The sequence below is a fragment of the Manacus candei genome, unplaced genomic scaffold (assembly GCF_025592945.1).
Source record: "Manacus candei isolate 608988 ecotype Guabito, Panama unplaced genomic scaffold, ASM2559294v1 h1tg000050l, whole genome shotgun sequence".
Lineage (NCBI taxonomy): Eukaryota > Metazoa > Chordata > Aves > Passeriformes > Pipridae > Manacus > Manacus candei.
The window spans coordinates 7,896,729-7,909,720 of NW_026138098.1; the positions used below are offsets into that span (position 1 = coordinate 7,896,729).

At 35.7% G+C, this 12,992-nt stretch overlaps 1 protein-coding gene across 2 annotated transcripts in view; it reads right to left on the reverse strand.

Annotated features, from left to right (window-relative positions):
• Positions 1-12,992, reverse strand: part of ATRNL1 (attractin like 1) — a 466,156-nt gene that overhangs the window by 52,563 nt on the left and 400,601 nt on the right. The window lies entirely within an intron of this gene.

Consider the following 12,992-nt stretch of genomic DNA (forward strand, 5'->3'; position numbering starts at 1 on the left):
TAGAAAATAGGTGCAGTGTTACTATATTTACATATAAACTCTCTGAAAATGTTGCCTGTGTGATTATCACCTTATTTTATCTCATATAAAGCTATGATAGTAGTCTGTTGCTGGCAGGGGGTTTGTGCTGTTTCCCAACTCTCATTAACTATATAGATCGTTTAATTTGCAGATAGCTTTCAACTGAATGGGTTCTGCCATATTGTTCTCCATTTACCAAGACTGAGGATAGTAGAAACTGAAAAAGAAACAAAGCAGTCTACAAAGCTATAGAATAATAAATTTCTAATATGACCATTTACAATGTTTCCATATTTACATGCTTCCATCTTTTGTGCTCATTAAGAGATAGGCATTTCACTTTTGAGAGCTTAAATGTTTAGTCAAGCACTAAAGATATTTCTAAAAACATTGCGTCAAAATCAGTATAAGTATTTCTTTCTTTTTTTTGTTTGTAAATGTTTTAAATGTCTGTCATGCACCAAGGCAAAATAGGAGTTTGACGTTTTGATTCAAAATTCAAAGCCATAAAACTTTCTATTTACATACAAAATGCAATGTATACATAAATGTCAACAGATGCAAGTTTTCTAAGAAAAAAATGATAGCTTAGCCAAGCTAAATACACTGCAAAGTACTAGATATAAGGAAAACAAAGACACTTCCATCATGTAAAGCGATTATCATTTTCTGTTTTTCTACCTCCAAGTAACCAACATTTATTACTGCTCAGTGAAGATAAGGAAACAGAGAATAAATGGAAAAATAGACAAATATATGAATTTTTTTTACTTCATGGTCATATTTAAAAGGCATTTCTATAGATTGATTTGAGGTCATAGCATTAAAATAACTTGGGTGAGGAATATCATCTAATTTAGAATTGCCATGACATAATGACTGACAACTTACATTCACTAAGACCTTTACCAAATGATGAAATGGAAAAGTAAAACCCCAAAAGCTTCAGCTGAAAAAACCCAACCCAGTTTTTAAAAAATCAACATAAGGAATATGTTGTAAACTGAGTGTACTGTATTTGTACCATTTAATGACAACTTTTTTTGTAACTTATTGGCTCAATGTAAGCCAAAGGAACAGACATAGAGAACAGATTCTGAACTTGTGTAAGCTGTTATATATATCTTTTGACTTCCACAGACTTATTATCAGCAAAACATCTAGACAGGCACTGCTGGATGATATGATTCTAAAAGCAATGCAGAAATGGGAGGAAACAGGTTAAGAACCTTACTAATATTAGCAGCATTGATTTCACATGCACGAAAGTAGTACCAGTGCATTATTGGAAAAGAAAAGCCCTCTTCCACTATACACATCTGAATCCTTATACAGCATTTACAATTAAAATAGTTGGTATTACTAATGCAAGCAATAGAGCATTTAAGTCATCTTTCCTGATTTGTCACAACAGAAAATCAAATAACATGATTTCTTTCTATTTGAAAGGGCAGAGAAAATGAAATCTTCATTTTAAAATGTAATTCAGAAGAGAATTTATGCAAACACACAACTGAAAGGAACAAATTTACCATTATGCCTTTTAATTTTGTGAATAATTACTTTATTATAAATCCAAATGATGATATTTTCTTTTGCTGTGTAATATAAAACCTTTGATTAACAAGCCCTGTCCTTTTCTGTTTGAAGTTTATTTTAATGCTTTTCAAAACACAATTGGAGGAAATGATTTCTGATAAATATTTTTCAGAGGACTTCATCCAACTATAAAATACAGTAACAATATTGTGCTTATTTGTTCTTTATAGAACATTATGACTGAAAAAGCAAATGTCTTATCTTACCTCACATCATTCAGGTTTACTAGCAGAAAACCACAATAGCATAGAGCACATGATAATAATTTAGATACCCTGAGGTTTGTCAGTTGTTTAAAGATAAATACATAATCATGAATCAAAGTTATTTCACAGTGACATAACATGTTCTCTGAAATGTGCCATTTATCATGCATTTTCCACGGGTTTTTTGGAAGAGATAAGGCACAAGTTTGTTTGCCCAAAGCACTAAGCTACCATGATTTACTTGCTAGAATTATCTTTTTTTTCCCCTTGTACAGAAAGTGACTTATGTGTTTTGCCAAGAAGCTCAAATGACAATCACAAACTTTTATTCTTATATTCCCTTTCTTACAGAAAGAAGTATGTCAGTTGGGAAGGTGAAAAAGACTGGAAGAAAACTATGACGGAATAAAAGGATGAAAGAACATATATTAGTGTTGATAGTGAGAAAATAAGAGTAACTCAGTGGATATAGAAAGAAGAAATAAATGGAGAGGGTAGGGATTAAAACAGAGAATAATTAAAAAAGAAAGAGAATAGGTTTTATTCACAGTTTAAGTGTGTAGTCATGCATTACTTTGCAGAAAATAAGTGTCAGGAGTAATCTTCCTGGGGTCCTAGATTTTTATTAGCAAAAAGGCTCTACATTCTTCAAATCTTTTTCTGAAAATCCTGAAAAGACCCAGACAAAGCCCAGTTAGGTGATTTTATGAGGAAATACTGAGCTTTGGGAAGAATCCTTTGGATCTGTGTCTATAAGAAACAAATTTGGTCTATTTTTTCCCTACACAAAGGACAGATGACAACATTACCATTACTGGCATAAAAACACATTACAGTGTATGCCACATTCATACCTGTATCATAAACCCCCAGCAAATCTTGCATTATTGTATTTGGCTGTTTATAAATAACAGAATTGAGCAGCTTAAGAGTGTAGATCAAGAAGAAGCTGAGAATTCTGTTGCCCTTGGCAGGTAGGACAGGCAACAGAAAGCAGTGGTCTGAAGAGGTGAGAAGAGCAGCAGAACACAACAATGACTCAGGAGATATTCATGGAGCTGCTGTAAGTGTTCAGCATCTCCTTGGGCAAAATGCACTGAATCTTTAGCATCAATTTGTATCTATGAAAATATTTCATACTGTGAATACGGGAAGATGAAAAGTGTAAAGTGTTTTGGCTCTATCTGTATTCCAAGAAGTAGTGTCTCTCAGAAGTGCTATAAAACTTCTGATTTTCAGTACTAAGTAATATCCCTGTATATATTTTTTTCAACATTCTAAGTTAGGTGCATCCAATTTTTAAAAGTGCATTATTATACTGTAAGACAAATAGTTCACGTAAGACTCAATGGCTCCAAACTCATGCCAAAAAAGCAATTAGAAAATTGAATTGAGGAATTAAGGATTAATGTGAGCATGTTACACCTGTCAGAAGTAATAAGTATTTTGACAGGAACAGAATAAAGTTTGACAGTGTGCACAAATATAGATCTGATACATAAATCAAGTATTAAAATGCAAATAACTATGCATTAATCACTGTAATGTTTCCTAACTAAAATGGTCTTAGTACTACTTACAAGAATTCATTATAAATAAAACTGCATCTCTTCTTCTTAAAAAAACAGCTCAACTTATACTTTTTTGTTTTAATAATAAATCATGTCTATTTAAACTTGGTTTTTAATTGTGTTATTAAAACAGCATTAATCTCATGAATTCCACATATACTAAGCTAGATGACTTGGCAAATAAACAATCAAATCTGTTGTTGTGCCAGGATTAGTACAAGACTCAGAATGTAAACAGCTGCTTTCTGGAGTTCAATGTGCAACACTTCAGAGGGAGGAAAAAGGAAAAGAAACAAGACTGTGGCCTCTGAAGACGTAAGAGATACAGAAAAGAAGGAAACATAAAATTTAGACTGTTATATTACAAGTATTCACACCTTGAGTATCTAAGCTGGATTTTGGTCAAATATAGATGCCTCTGTCTTGCATCTCCAGATGCAAACTCAAAAGCCTCAAAACCTTGTTAATCTTACTATCAGTACTAAAAACTTCCCAACAGGTGAAGGTCTCCTTTATCTGCCAGGCACATCCTGATCTCTCCTACATCCACTCAGGATTCACTGGCAGCTGCCCCGGAGGTAGAGCTCAGTCTAGGTAGTTAGGATGTTGTTTTCAAAACATCCTTATCAAATTAGGTTTTTACAATACAGTTGTGGCCACTTTCTTTTAAAACACAGTTGAAAGCAGAGATTAACTTTGTTCTCTGTGGTAAGAGGACAAATCCTTGTTGTCCTATTCTGCTTTTACTAAATGTGTGTCTGTGGTGCAATATTCTGACCTTTAATTACAGATGAAGGGTCAAATGTTGTGATTGCTCTGACCATTTTCAGATTTTTCCCATGGTCATTTGCCGACAGAGTCAAACACAGCAGTAACATTAGAGGAAAGAAGAAATGCTGTCTGCCCTTCCCAGCACCTGCTGCTGCCCTAAGGAGAACCTGGAACTTCCAGTGTGCTGAAACTAAGGCAAAGCCTCAGACAGAAACAAAGACTGCCATCAGTACTGCTGTTTTCATAGACTATCGGTGCTTTACTATTCTTAGGGTTGGGTGAACTAATGAATTAATGCTCATTAACATACTTTTGAGTATGAGCTTCCCACCCACCCAGAAGTTTTGACAATTTTCTCCATAGATTTATTCAATGAGTAATGAGTCTTAATGACTGCAACATGAAAAAAAAAACCTTTCTCAAAACATCTTTTGTGTGCCAGGAGAAATACAATACAGGAAACACTGCAACAGAATAAATAAGCAAGGCTGGACTACTGAACATTGCTTTGTGGCTGGCATAGGAAACACAAGTTCTTCATATGACCCTAGGGTTTTACTGAAATTCTAAGCATCTACTGAAGATTTTCATTTAATACATCCCATAAAGTTCCTCTCTTGCAATTAGTGAGAGGAAAGCTTCACCTCATTTAAACCTGCAAAAAATGGTGCTCAGCAGTTTCTACAGGGTTTCTATACTGCACCTTCTTTTGCCTGAGGATTTCTCAGTGATTTCTAACTTTGGTTAATGAGGTCCCATTAACCTGTGTGAGGTACACAACTACATCACCTACAGCAGTAAAAGCTGGTGAACATTGAGGCATATCTCTTAATTTTTCAACTATACCGAAAGAGACTTGATGTAACTGCCTTGCTTCTGTGACCAGGACATCCAGCTGTGCCGATTTACCTGGAGGACTCTACCAACTCTATTTAACAATGAATAAGTTTTCCTGGAAGTTTTCTATCATGTCTAATTGAGCTGAGATCAACAGGGTTATTGATAATAAAATGCAACTCGACCAAAATTATACTAGCAGTTCTTATTAGATAGTTTTTTAACAATGAATTATCTTTCCATTGTTCTTCTGCCCCATTGTTTTTGCATAATATAAATCATTAATTTCCTTGTTTCAAAATGGAAATGAAAATCTTACAATATATTAGAACAGTATTTTTCATAAGAAAAACAGTGGAAATGAACAATAAATAGAATACATTATGATTACCAAGCTGTGATTATGGCCCCAGTGCACAAACCACATTGTTATCCTTCCATTTATTGTCTTGCTTCTCTATAGCAGCTATAACAATAGGAGGCATTCTTTTTAGCAGTCTTTTCTGAGTAGAATGTGGTTGTTAGTTTTGTACTTATGTTAAATTTATGTATTACTCTTAAAGTGTTTATGCTCAGAAGAGTGATATTTTTACTATAAGAACTATATTTATTTGCAACAGAGTTACTCTCAGTTAATCTAGTAAGCAACTTCATTTCAAAACCTAATACTATGTCATAGAGCATTTCATTAGCAAGTAGGTTATGAATTGACATTTTGATTAAAACTGATTTATTAAGACAAAGTTATGAGAAACAACTGCAAATGCATTTATTTTCAGTGGAGTTTCCAGAAGGAACTCCTATTCAGGTTTCCTATTCAGCTTTTATCCTCCTCCCTAGAGGCTGCTTTTTCTGAACTGTGACATCAGTGTGAACCACTGATTTTCCTGATTTTTCACATTGGCTGAACAGACCACAAGACACTGAAGTTAAGTCAAAACATTAGGTGGCTGCAAGGCACATTACATTTCTTTCTTTGTGTGTCCATGTATGCAGTTTCCTATCTCTTCATACTGTTAAATAAACTTGGTTTTACTTTACTATTACCTCTTGCTTACTAATGAGGGTAATTTCAGGTTAATAGCAAAAATATTGAACGCAACTTACAGTGGACGGTGTGTGTAGCAGTTGTACTGGATTACTGCCAGAGATATCCCCTAGAGCCTTCAGAGTATTCCCCTATTAAGCTGCAGGAGTCTGATTAAAGGCTGGCAATGCCAGTGTCCAGTTTGTGAAAGGAAATTTATTTTGGCAGCAGCTAGGTAGGTCCTGTTGGGAAAAGCACCTGAGACTCTGTGTCTGTGGCATTTACCAAGCATCATGTATCCCCAGGTACTTTCCTGTAAATTCTTCCGACTACCATTCTATTAGTCAAAGTGGTGCTGTGCAGTGAAGTGATGCTAATGGGCATTTTTTTCCCAGATGGGTATATCTGTTGGATCTCCAAGCTTTAGAAACAAGAAGTAGAAAATTCTGTTATTCCTTCACAATTTAACTGTAATGGCTTATCTATGAAAACTCGTATTTCACTGGGGTCAAATGACTGACAGTCCATCACAGTTTGAGCTTGGGCTGATCACTTAAGACCAGATGATCACTCCCATATATCACAGTAAGTTAACTTTTCCCCCACCTGCCTGACAGAAGAGGACATGGTCCCTCCAGAGCCACTACTAATTTTCCAGGGTTAGAAAAGTTGAAGCACAAGGCACAGTTTAAATCCTGCCTCACTTACCAGCTAACAATGTGGCCATGGTGGCAGGCAGAGTAATGCTGAGGTAAGGGTGTGCACAGTGCAGTTTGTTTTCACTGTAAGTTTGTTTTCACTGCAGTTTGTTTTCACAAGCAAACTGAGTCAGCTGCAGACTTGAAATTTCCATGAGGCTGCCCTTCACTTGAGGTGGACCACACAGTTTCAATCTGTCATTGCGACAATGAAACTCAGAAGTTCTCACTAACAGTTACCTTTTGTGACCCCAAGATCTCATTCCTGTAGCTCTGCAGCACCCTAGGGTCATAAAAGGTAAAGTTTGTTCATCGTTTAGGAGATCTATGCCAGACTTGAGGGTTATGAGAGGCAAGTGTCCTGAAATTATTATGCTGCATTTTGCATTTCTTGCAAAATTGGAAAGAAAATATAGTACACCATATGTCATCCAAAATACACTTTTAGTGAACTTTTCTTCAGCAATGCCTTTTCAAGTTCTTTTTTAACCTCTTGGCCACATGCAAGATGCTAGTGAATGATATATTAAAACATTTATATTTGGAATTGTAATAATAAAAAGAGAACTAAATCAAGACACATTGTGAAAACTAGCTGTCAGCAGAAGGGATTAAAGTGCAAACTTGGCAATATTCTTAATGCAGGAAAAAACGTTAATGGCACCAGAATAACAAATTACTTTCTATCATGACACCTTAGACAGATCACAGCCTGCTGAATGTAGGGAGGACACTAAATGCATCTGAAAGCATGACATAACTTTTATTTTCATTGTCCTTGCCATGGCCCAAGGAGAGCTGTAAAGTGTGTACACCAGAGCCAAAAACATTCTGAAACAAATGATCCCTCATTTAAGATTTGCAAATATATAGAAGTTTTTATCTCAGTGTGTGAGTATTGTGGCTCAGATCATAGCTGCTCCAGTAGCAGGAGGAAATAATAAAAGACTTCTCTTACCTAAGGAAAAGGTATGAGACGGCAGCAAAAGGGGACCTAGTTTTGCTGTGTTATATAGTGGTAGCAGCAACATGTGTTAAACTGTTTTGGCAGCAGTTGCTGCCAACGAGGTGGAAAGGGAGAGGGCAGGTTGGCAGGCCTGTGAAAGCACAAACCAGACCTTTTTTGGGTGTTGCAAGACATGCCTCACACTCTCTTGAGGACCTCCATCACCTACTCTGCCCATTCACCAATTTGAAAGCGTAATTGAGTACAGTTTTTCACTTGAATCTTAAGAATTAATTCAAATCTTAAATATCATCTGCTTAAATCAGCACCTGAGTAGCAGCAGAACTATGTTGATTTATACCAGCTCCAAATCTGACACTATATTATTAATTTCTTAATAGTGTCCTTGAAAAATTCCGCAAATAAACTCAAGCTCAAGTATTATCACTTAATGTTGCTTTCTAAGATGCTCCCCATTAAGACTGTTAGTACTAACAGTGCTTATATTAGGAACATCACTGAAAATCCACAAAAAATGGAAGTTACAGGATCTAATCTGACAAATAATTAGACACATGAGAATTAGTGCTTGGAGAAACTTTGCATTAAAGCAAACAGGATTACTTGCATGAATGAAACTATTTATTCTTGTTACTCATGTTAGCTAAACATATCTGATGGAATATTTTGTTTTAGAGACAGGTTTTTAAATTAAAAAAAATGGAAAACCCCTGTTCTTTTAAAATATTACAAAACCTGCATCATTTTTATTAAATCAGCATAGATCTACAGAATAAAGTATTTGCTGAGCCCCACTTACATGGAAAGTAAGTGTTATTTATTTTTTTTAGAACTATATATATGAGCTTGCTTAGCCTCTTGAGCATTGCTCACTGAAAAATGAGTGGTACAGAAACCTAGTCCAGCTCAGCCTACACTTCTGTTCCACATGTATTTCCTATGGCATAGCAGAACTTCTAATTATGTCATATTTTTATTATTCTCTTCAGTAAGATAGTACTCAGTCATCACCACCAAAAATCATTATTCACATTGAATTCTACAATTCCCATCCTTATTGCATGAAAGTACTTGTGATTTTGCTTCAGGAAATGTTCTCACTTTAAATTTTACATTATAAAATTTAGCAGCAGTGATGACACTTTTAACATCTTTTGAGAGACATACCATTTTCACAGTAGACTGACCGCATTTTTTAAAGTTTCCTTGAAAATCACAGATTTGTGAACTTTTCATTGGAGTTTGATTCAAATCCCTGCATTCCATAAAGATTTCTACTCCATCTCATATATTTTTGATATCTAACCAAATGATTTCTCTTCCTCTGATTTTATGCATAAAGATTAAAGCAGAGTCATGTTTGTCCTGTGCTTCAGTCAACAGAATGGTATAACACATTTACTTTTGCACTATTTGTAAACTCCAATTTATTTTCGTGACTAAAGACTAAAGCATCAAATAACACATTTTACCATTATTTTCTGATTCCTCTTCCCTTTTCCATCCCTTCCCAACATCTTTCCCAGTCTTGGGGCGCTCTTTCTATGGAAATAAATGCCCTGTATCAAGCGCCACTGACTGACACAATAAGCAGAAGGAGCAGGATCTTATTTACTTCAACAAGGGTTGAGATTTGAGATCAGTCACCAAGCAGATGTTATTTCTGAAGCTGAAAGTATTTGTGATGATTGTTACTATAGAAACCAAGCTTTGTAAAATATTCCAAACAAACACTTCTTTATTACCCTGGGCTGTAACTACAGCGCTCCGCATTAACACTGCCTCCCACGGTAAGTTATCAACTGTGTACATTTTCTTTCTGGTTATTTGCTTTCAATAGTAACTACAAGGCAGGATTTCTATAGGTCTTGGAAGAGACTGTATCACAGTACCAGCCATCCATAAAATGACACACACTGTACTCATTCAGCGCTAAACTCCTGGCTGTTTCATTTCCCCCCTCCTGTGGGCAGCCACTCAAATCAGTGTTTCCCTGTTCAGCAACAGTGAAAAACAGGAACCCACCGCTAATTCCTGTGGTTAGATCATCAGCACAAAACCAGCAGTGGTTACTAAATGCCAGCCCCAGCCTCTTTAGCAATTAAACCATTCTTCATTCTTAGTAGACTTTGTGAAGCCCATGCGTCACTCAGAAAGCATCTTTCAGTGGCCTGTCATATCCTAACCAGAAGTTTCAGACTTGCTGCTTTCTTTGTTAATCATACTAGAAGAGTAAAAATTTGAATCCCAGTTCCAGTGAAGATGATGGGACTTCAGCAGTGCAGGATCCCTGAGCCTGAGTGCACCCCCAGGGCAGAGGGCTGGAGCAGGTCACAGCCATCACTGCTGGGTGACTGGGTAGCACCACGGTCTGTGCCAGTGGGAAGGAGCAGGTAAAGTCCTGTTAGCTCAACCTGTGCCTGGGATTTTAACCAACCCTCCCTCTTGCTACAATTAAACTACCCATAGACAGGTAACAGGGAAAACTTCAAACAGAAGTTAAGCAAGTGACAGCTGGCTTGTTTTAACATATGGAAAAGAAAATTTTATTTAAGGCTATTTAAGGAAATTAGAAGGAATTTTATTACAGAATGAATGCACCGTGTGATTACTGGAGATATTCTTTGTCTGAGGCTTTCTGTCTCAGTTTATAGAGAAGTCCTCCTAAAGGATAAAATTATACTAATATTTTAAAATATAGTTATGTTCAAGACACCTATGCTCACAACTTCTGATTATTACAATTAAAATTCCAAAGCTCTTTTCATTCTTAACTTACTGTCATGTTCTCATAATCTTTAACTTTTTATACTGTCTTTCTGTTCAAATAGGGCAATTTTTCTCAAATCTTTTAGAAACTTCTCAGCTATCTTTGGGATGTGGGAAAATTACAATTTTTTCCTAATACCAGTTCCATCCAGGGCTTACAATTTTATTTAAAACTTGGCCTCGACTCAGGTAACATTAAGGATTCCTGCCTTTCATTATTGTAAAACAAATCTGTTTCAAAATACAGCGATGTAATCAGAGCACAATCAGATTTCCATAAGAATATACAGAAGTATGGAACTGCATGTGCCACTGCCATCTATTATAACACACAATACCACCACAGTGAGGAAAGCATTAAGCAAAAGAGTGCAACTAAAGAGTCAGTTAAAAGTTTTAGTTGTGGTGATTTGTGCTCTCTGCAATGGTATGCTGAATATAATAATAAATTTAAAGTATCTATAAAAGATTTTAAGTGTGAGAAATGTGTGGCATAAGATATTCTAGAAAAAGGTAACAGACAAAGCAGGTATGTTTTATGAAGATAGAGCTACAATTTGGAAGTGATTGTGTGGGACTGAATACAGAGAATGCAATTAAATCATGGCACATGTCCTGGTGGACCAATGTCCAGAGGAAAGTGCTGTGGTTAAACACAGTAGTTACAGGAGAGTTAAGGGTCCAGACAACACACAACCTGTGTTTTAAATGGCACAGGTATTAATTTGAGTATCTACGAGTAAAATTATCTTTGAGTAAAATTTAAATTGAGTATCTATGGATACTCAAAACATCTTAACAGATTTGGTGTGTCTGTGAAGTAGGTCATGCTTTCTCCATGGAGGAGTAGTTACAGATAGCTGGGCCTAACCTGGTCAAAGCATGGCAAATCCACTGGATGGGGGCACTCCAGGGATTACACCAGCTAGTAAGAAATCCAACTGTCTCCTACTTCCCAGTTTAACTGAACAAGTTCCATTTAAAGCCACGTTGATTTAAGGTGACTTTCAGCAGCTGCAACTTAGCTTTTCTAATGTTTTTTTGTTTAGTTTGTTTTTTAAAAATTTTTCTTAGCTTTTTCTTGCTATATTCCATGTAGAGAGGACACATAGAATCATAGAATCAGTCGGGTTGGACCTCTGAAATCATCAAGTCCAACCCTTGATCCACTACCACCGTGGTTACCAGACCATGGCACTGATGGCACATCCAGTCTCATCTTAAAAACCTCCAGGAATGGAGAATCCACCACTTCCCTGGGCAGCCCATTCCAATGCCTTATTACCCTCTCTGTAAAGAATTTCTTCCTAATATCTAACCTAAACCTCCCCTGGCAGAGCTTAAAATCATAAGACATAATGTAAAGAAAAATAATTATGCAATTATACATATATGCAGATAGACTACAAACACAAAAACCATGTCATTGTTTCTAATTGCGCTATGAGCAATCTCTGGAATATTATGTTGGAGCAAAAATTAAAGTATAATAAAAGCTACATCAAAGATCTTGAAAGAGAAATCTTCTTGAAACTTCCTCATCCCCAGACACAGTAATTTCTCATAATTCCCCAAATGTCTATTGAAATGAATTGCACTAAAAGGTTCTAGAGCCATCAATATATTTAAGAATTTAATAGACGTCTTTTAGTTCTCTTTGATCATAAATTGCCAAAATGGTTTCTACTCTCTCCAGTTCCCTTGTCCCTGATTCTTCTGCTGTGACACTTCTGGATGACTTCCAGTTCTGATTGCCATAAAGTCCTTGTTTTTGCAGAATCACCTAGTGTAGAAATTTGCAATTCCAAACACTGTCTTTTTTGGTCTGTTTATCAGCTAACGCTCTTTACTCAAGCAATCTTTGCCCTTCACATTCCAACTGGTTTTGTCCTTATTCAAACTTCTATGAATTTAACATAAGTAATGTAACTTAAAACATGGATGAATATTTCTCTTAATTTAAGAAAAAATTTATCTTTCCGTAATCTTCAGTTGCAGGAAGGATCTGAACACATACATAAAGACAAACTTATTTTGGATCATTAATATTTCACCCATTTAATCTTTATGTCATTGAGGTTTATTTTTACATTTTCTTTACATATTTAAATTTTTTTTATTTACAATTTTTTTATGTCCACATTAAAGGCCTCTTTGTATAGTTGTCATTTGCCTGTAGTTTGCCTGGTTTTGATCATTAGAATTTCCTAATTTTCAGTGAACTGCTGAGCAAGCCAGAGATTTTAATTAGATATATCACTTTATTTTTTCTTGTAAGAGCTTCTTATTAAAGGCTACTCATGTAGATGATATAGATATTAATCAATTTGCATCTGTCCTTCTAAAAGATTCAGTTAGGTCCCTAATTAACCGTCTGTAAACAAACCCTTGTTCAGTAACAGGTCACAGGCATTTGTTGTGAGGTAACAAAGGCTGGTAAGGGCCTCATGCTACCACTCTGATCTGCTGTAAATATTTGACTTCACTCAATATACAGAAAGTAATCAGACAAAGTGACTCACAGTC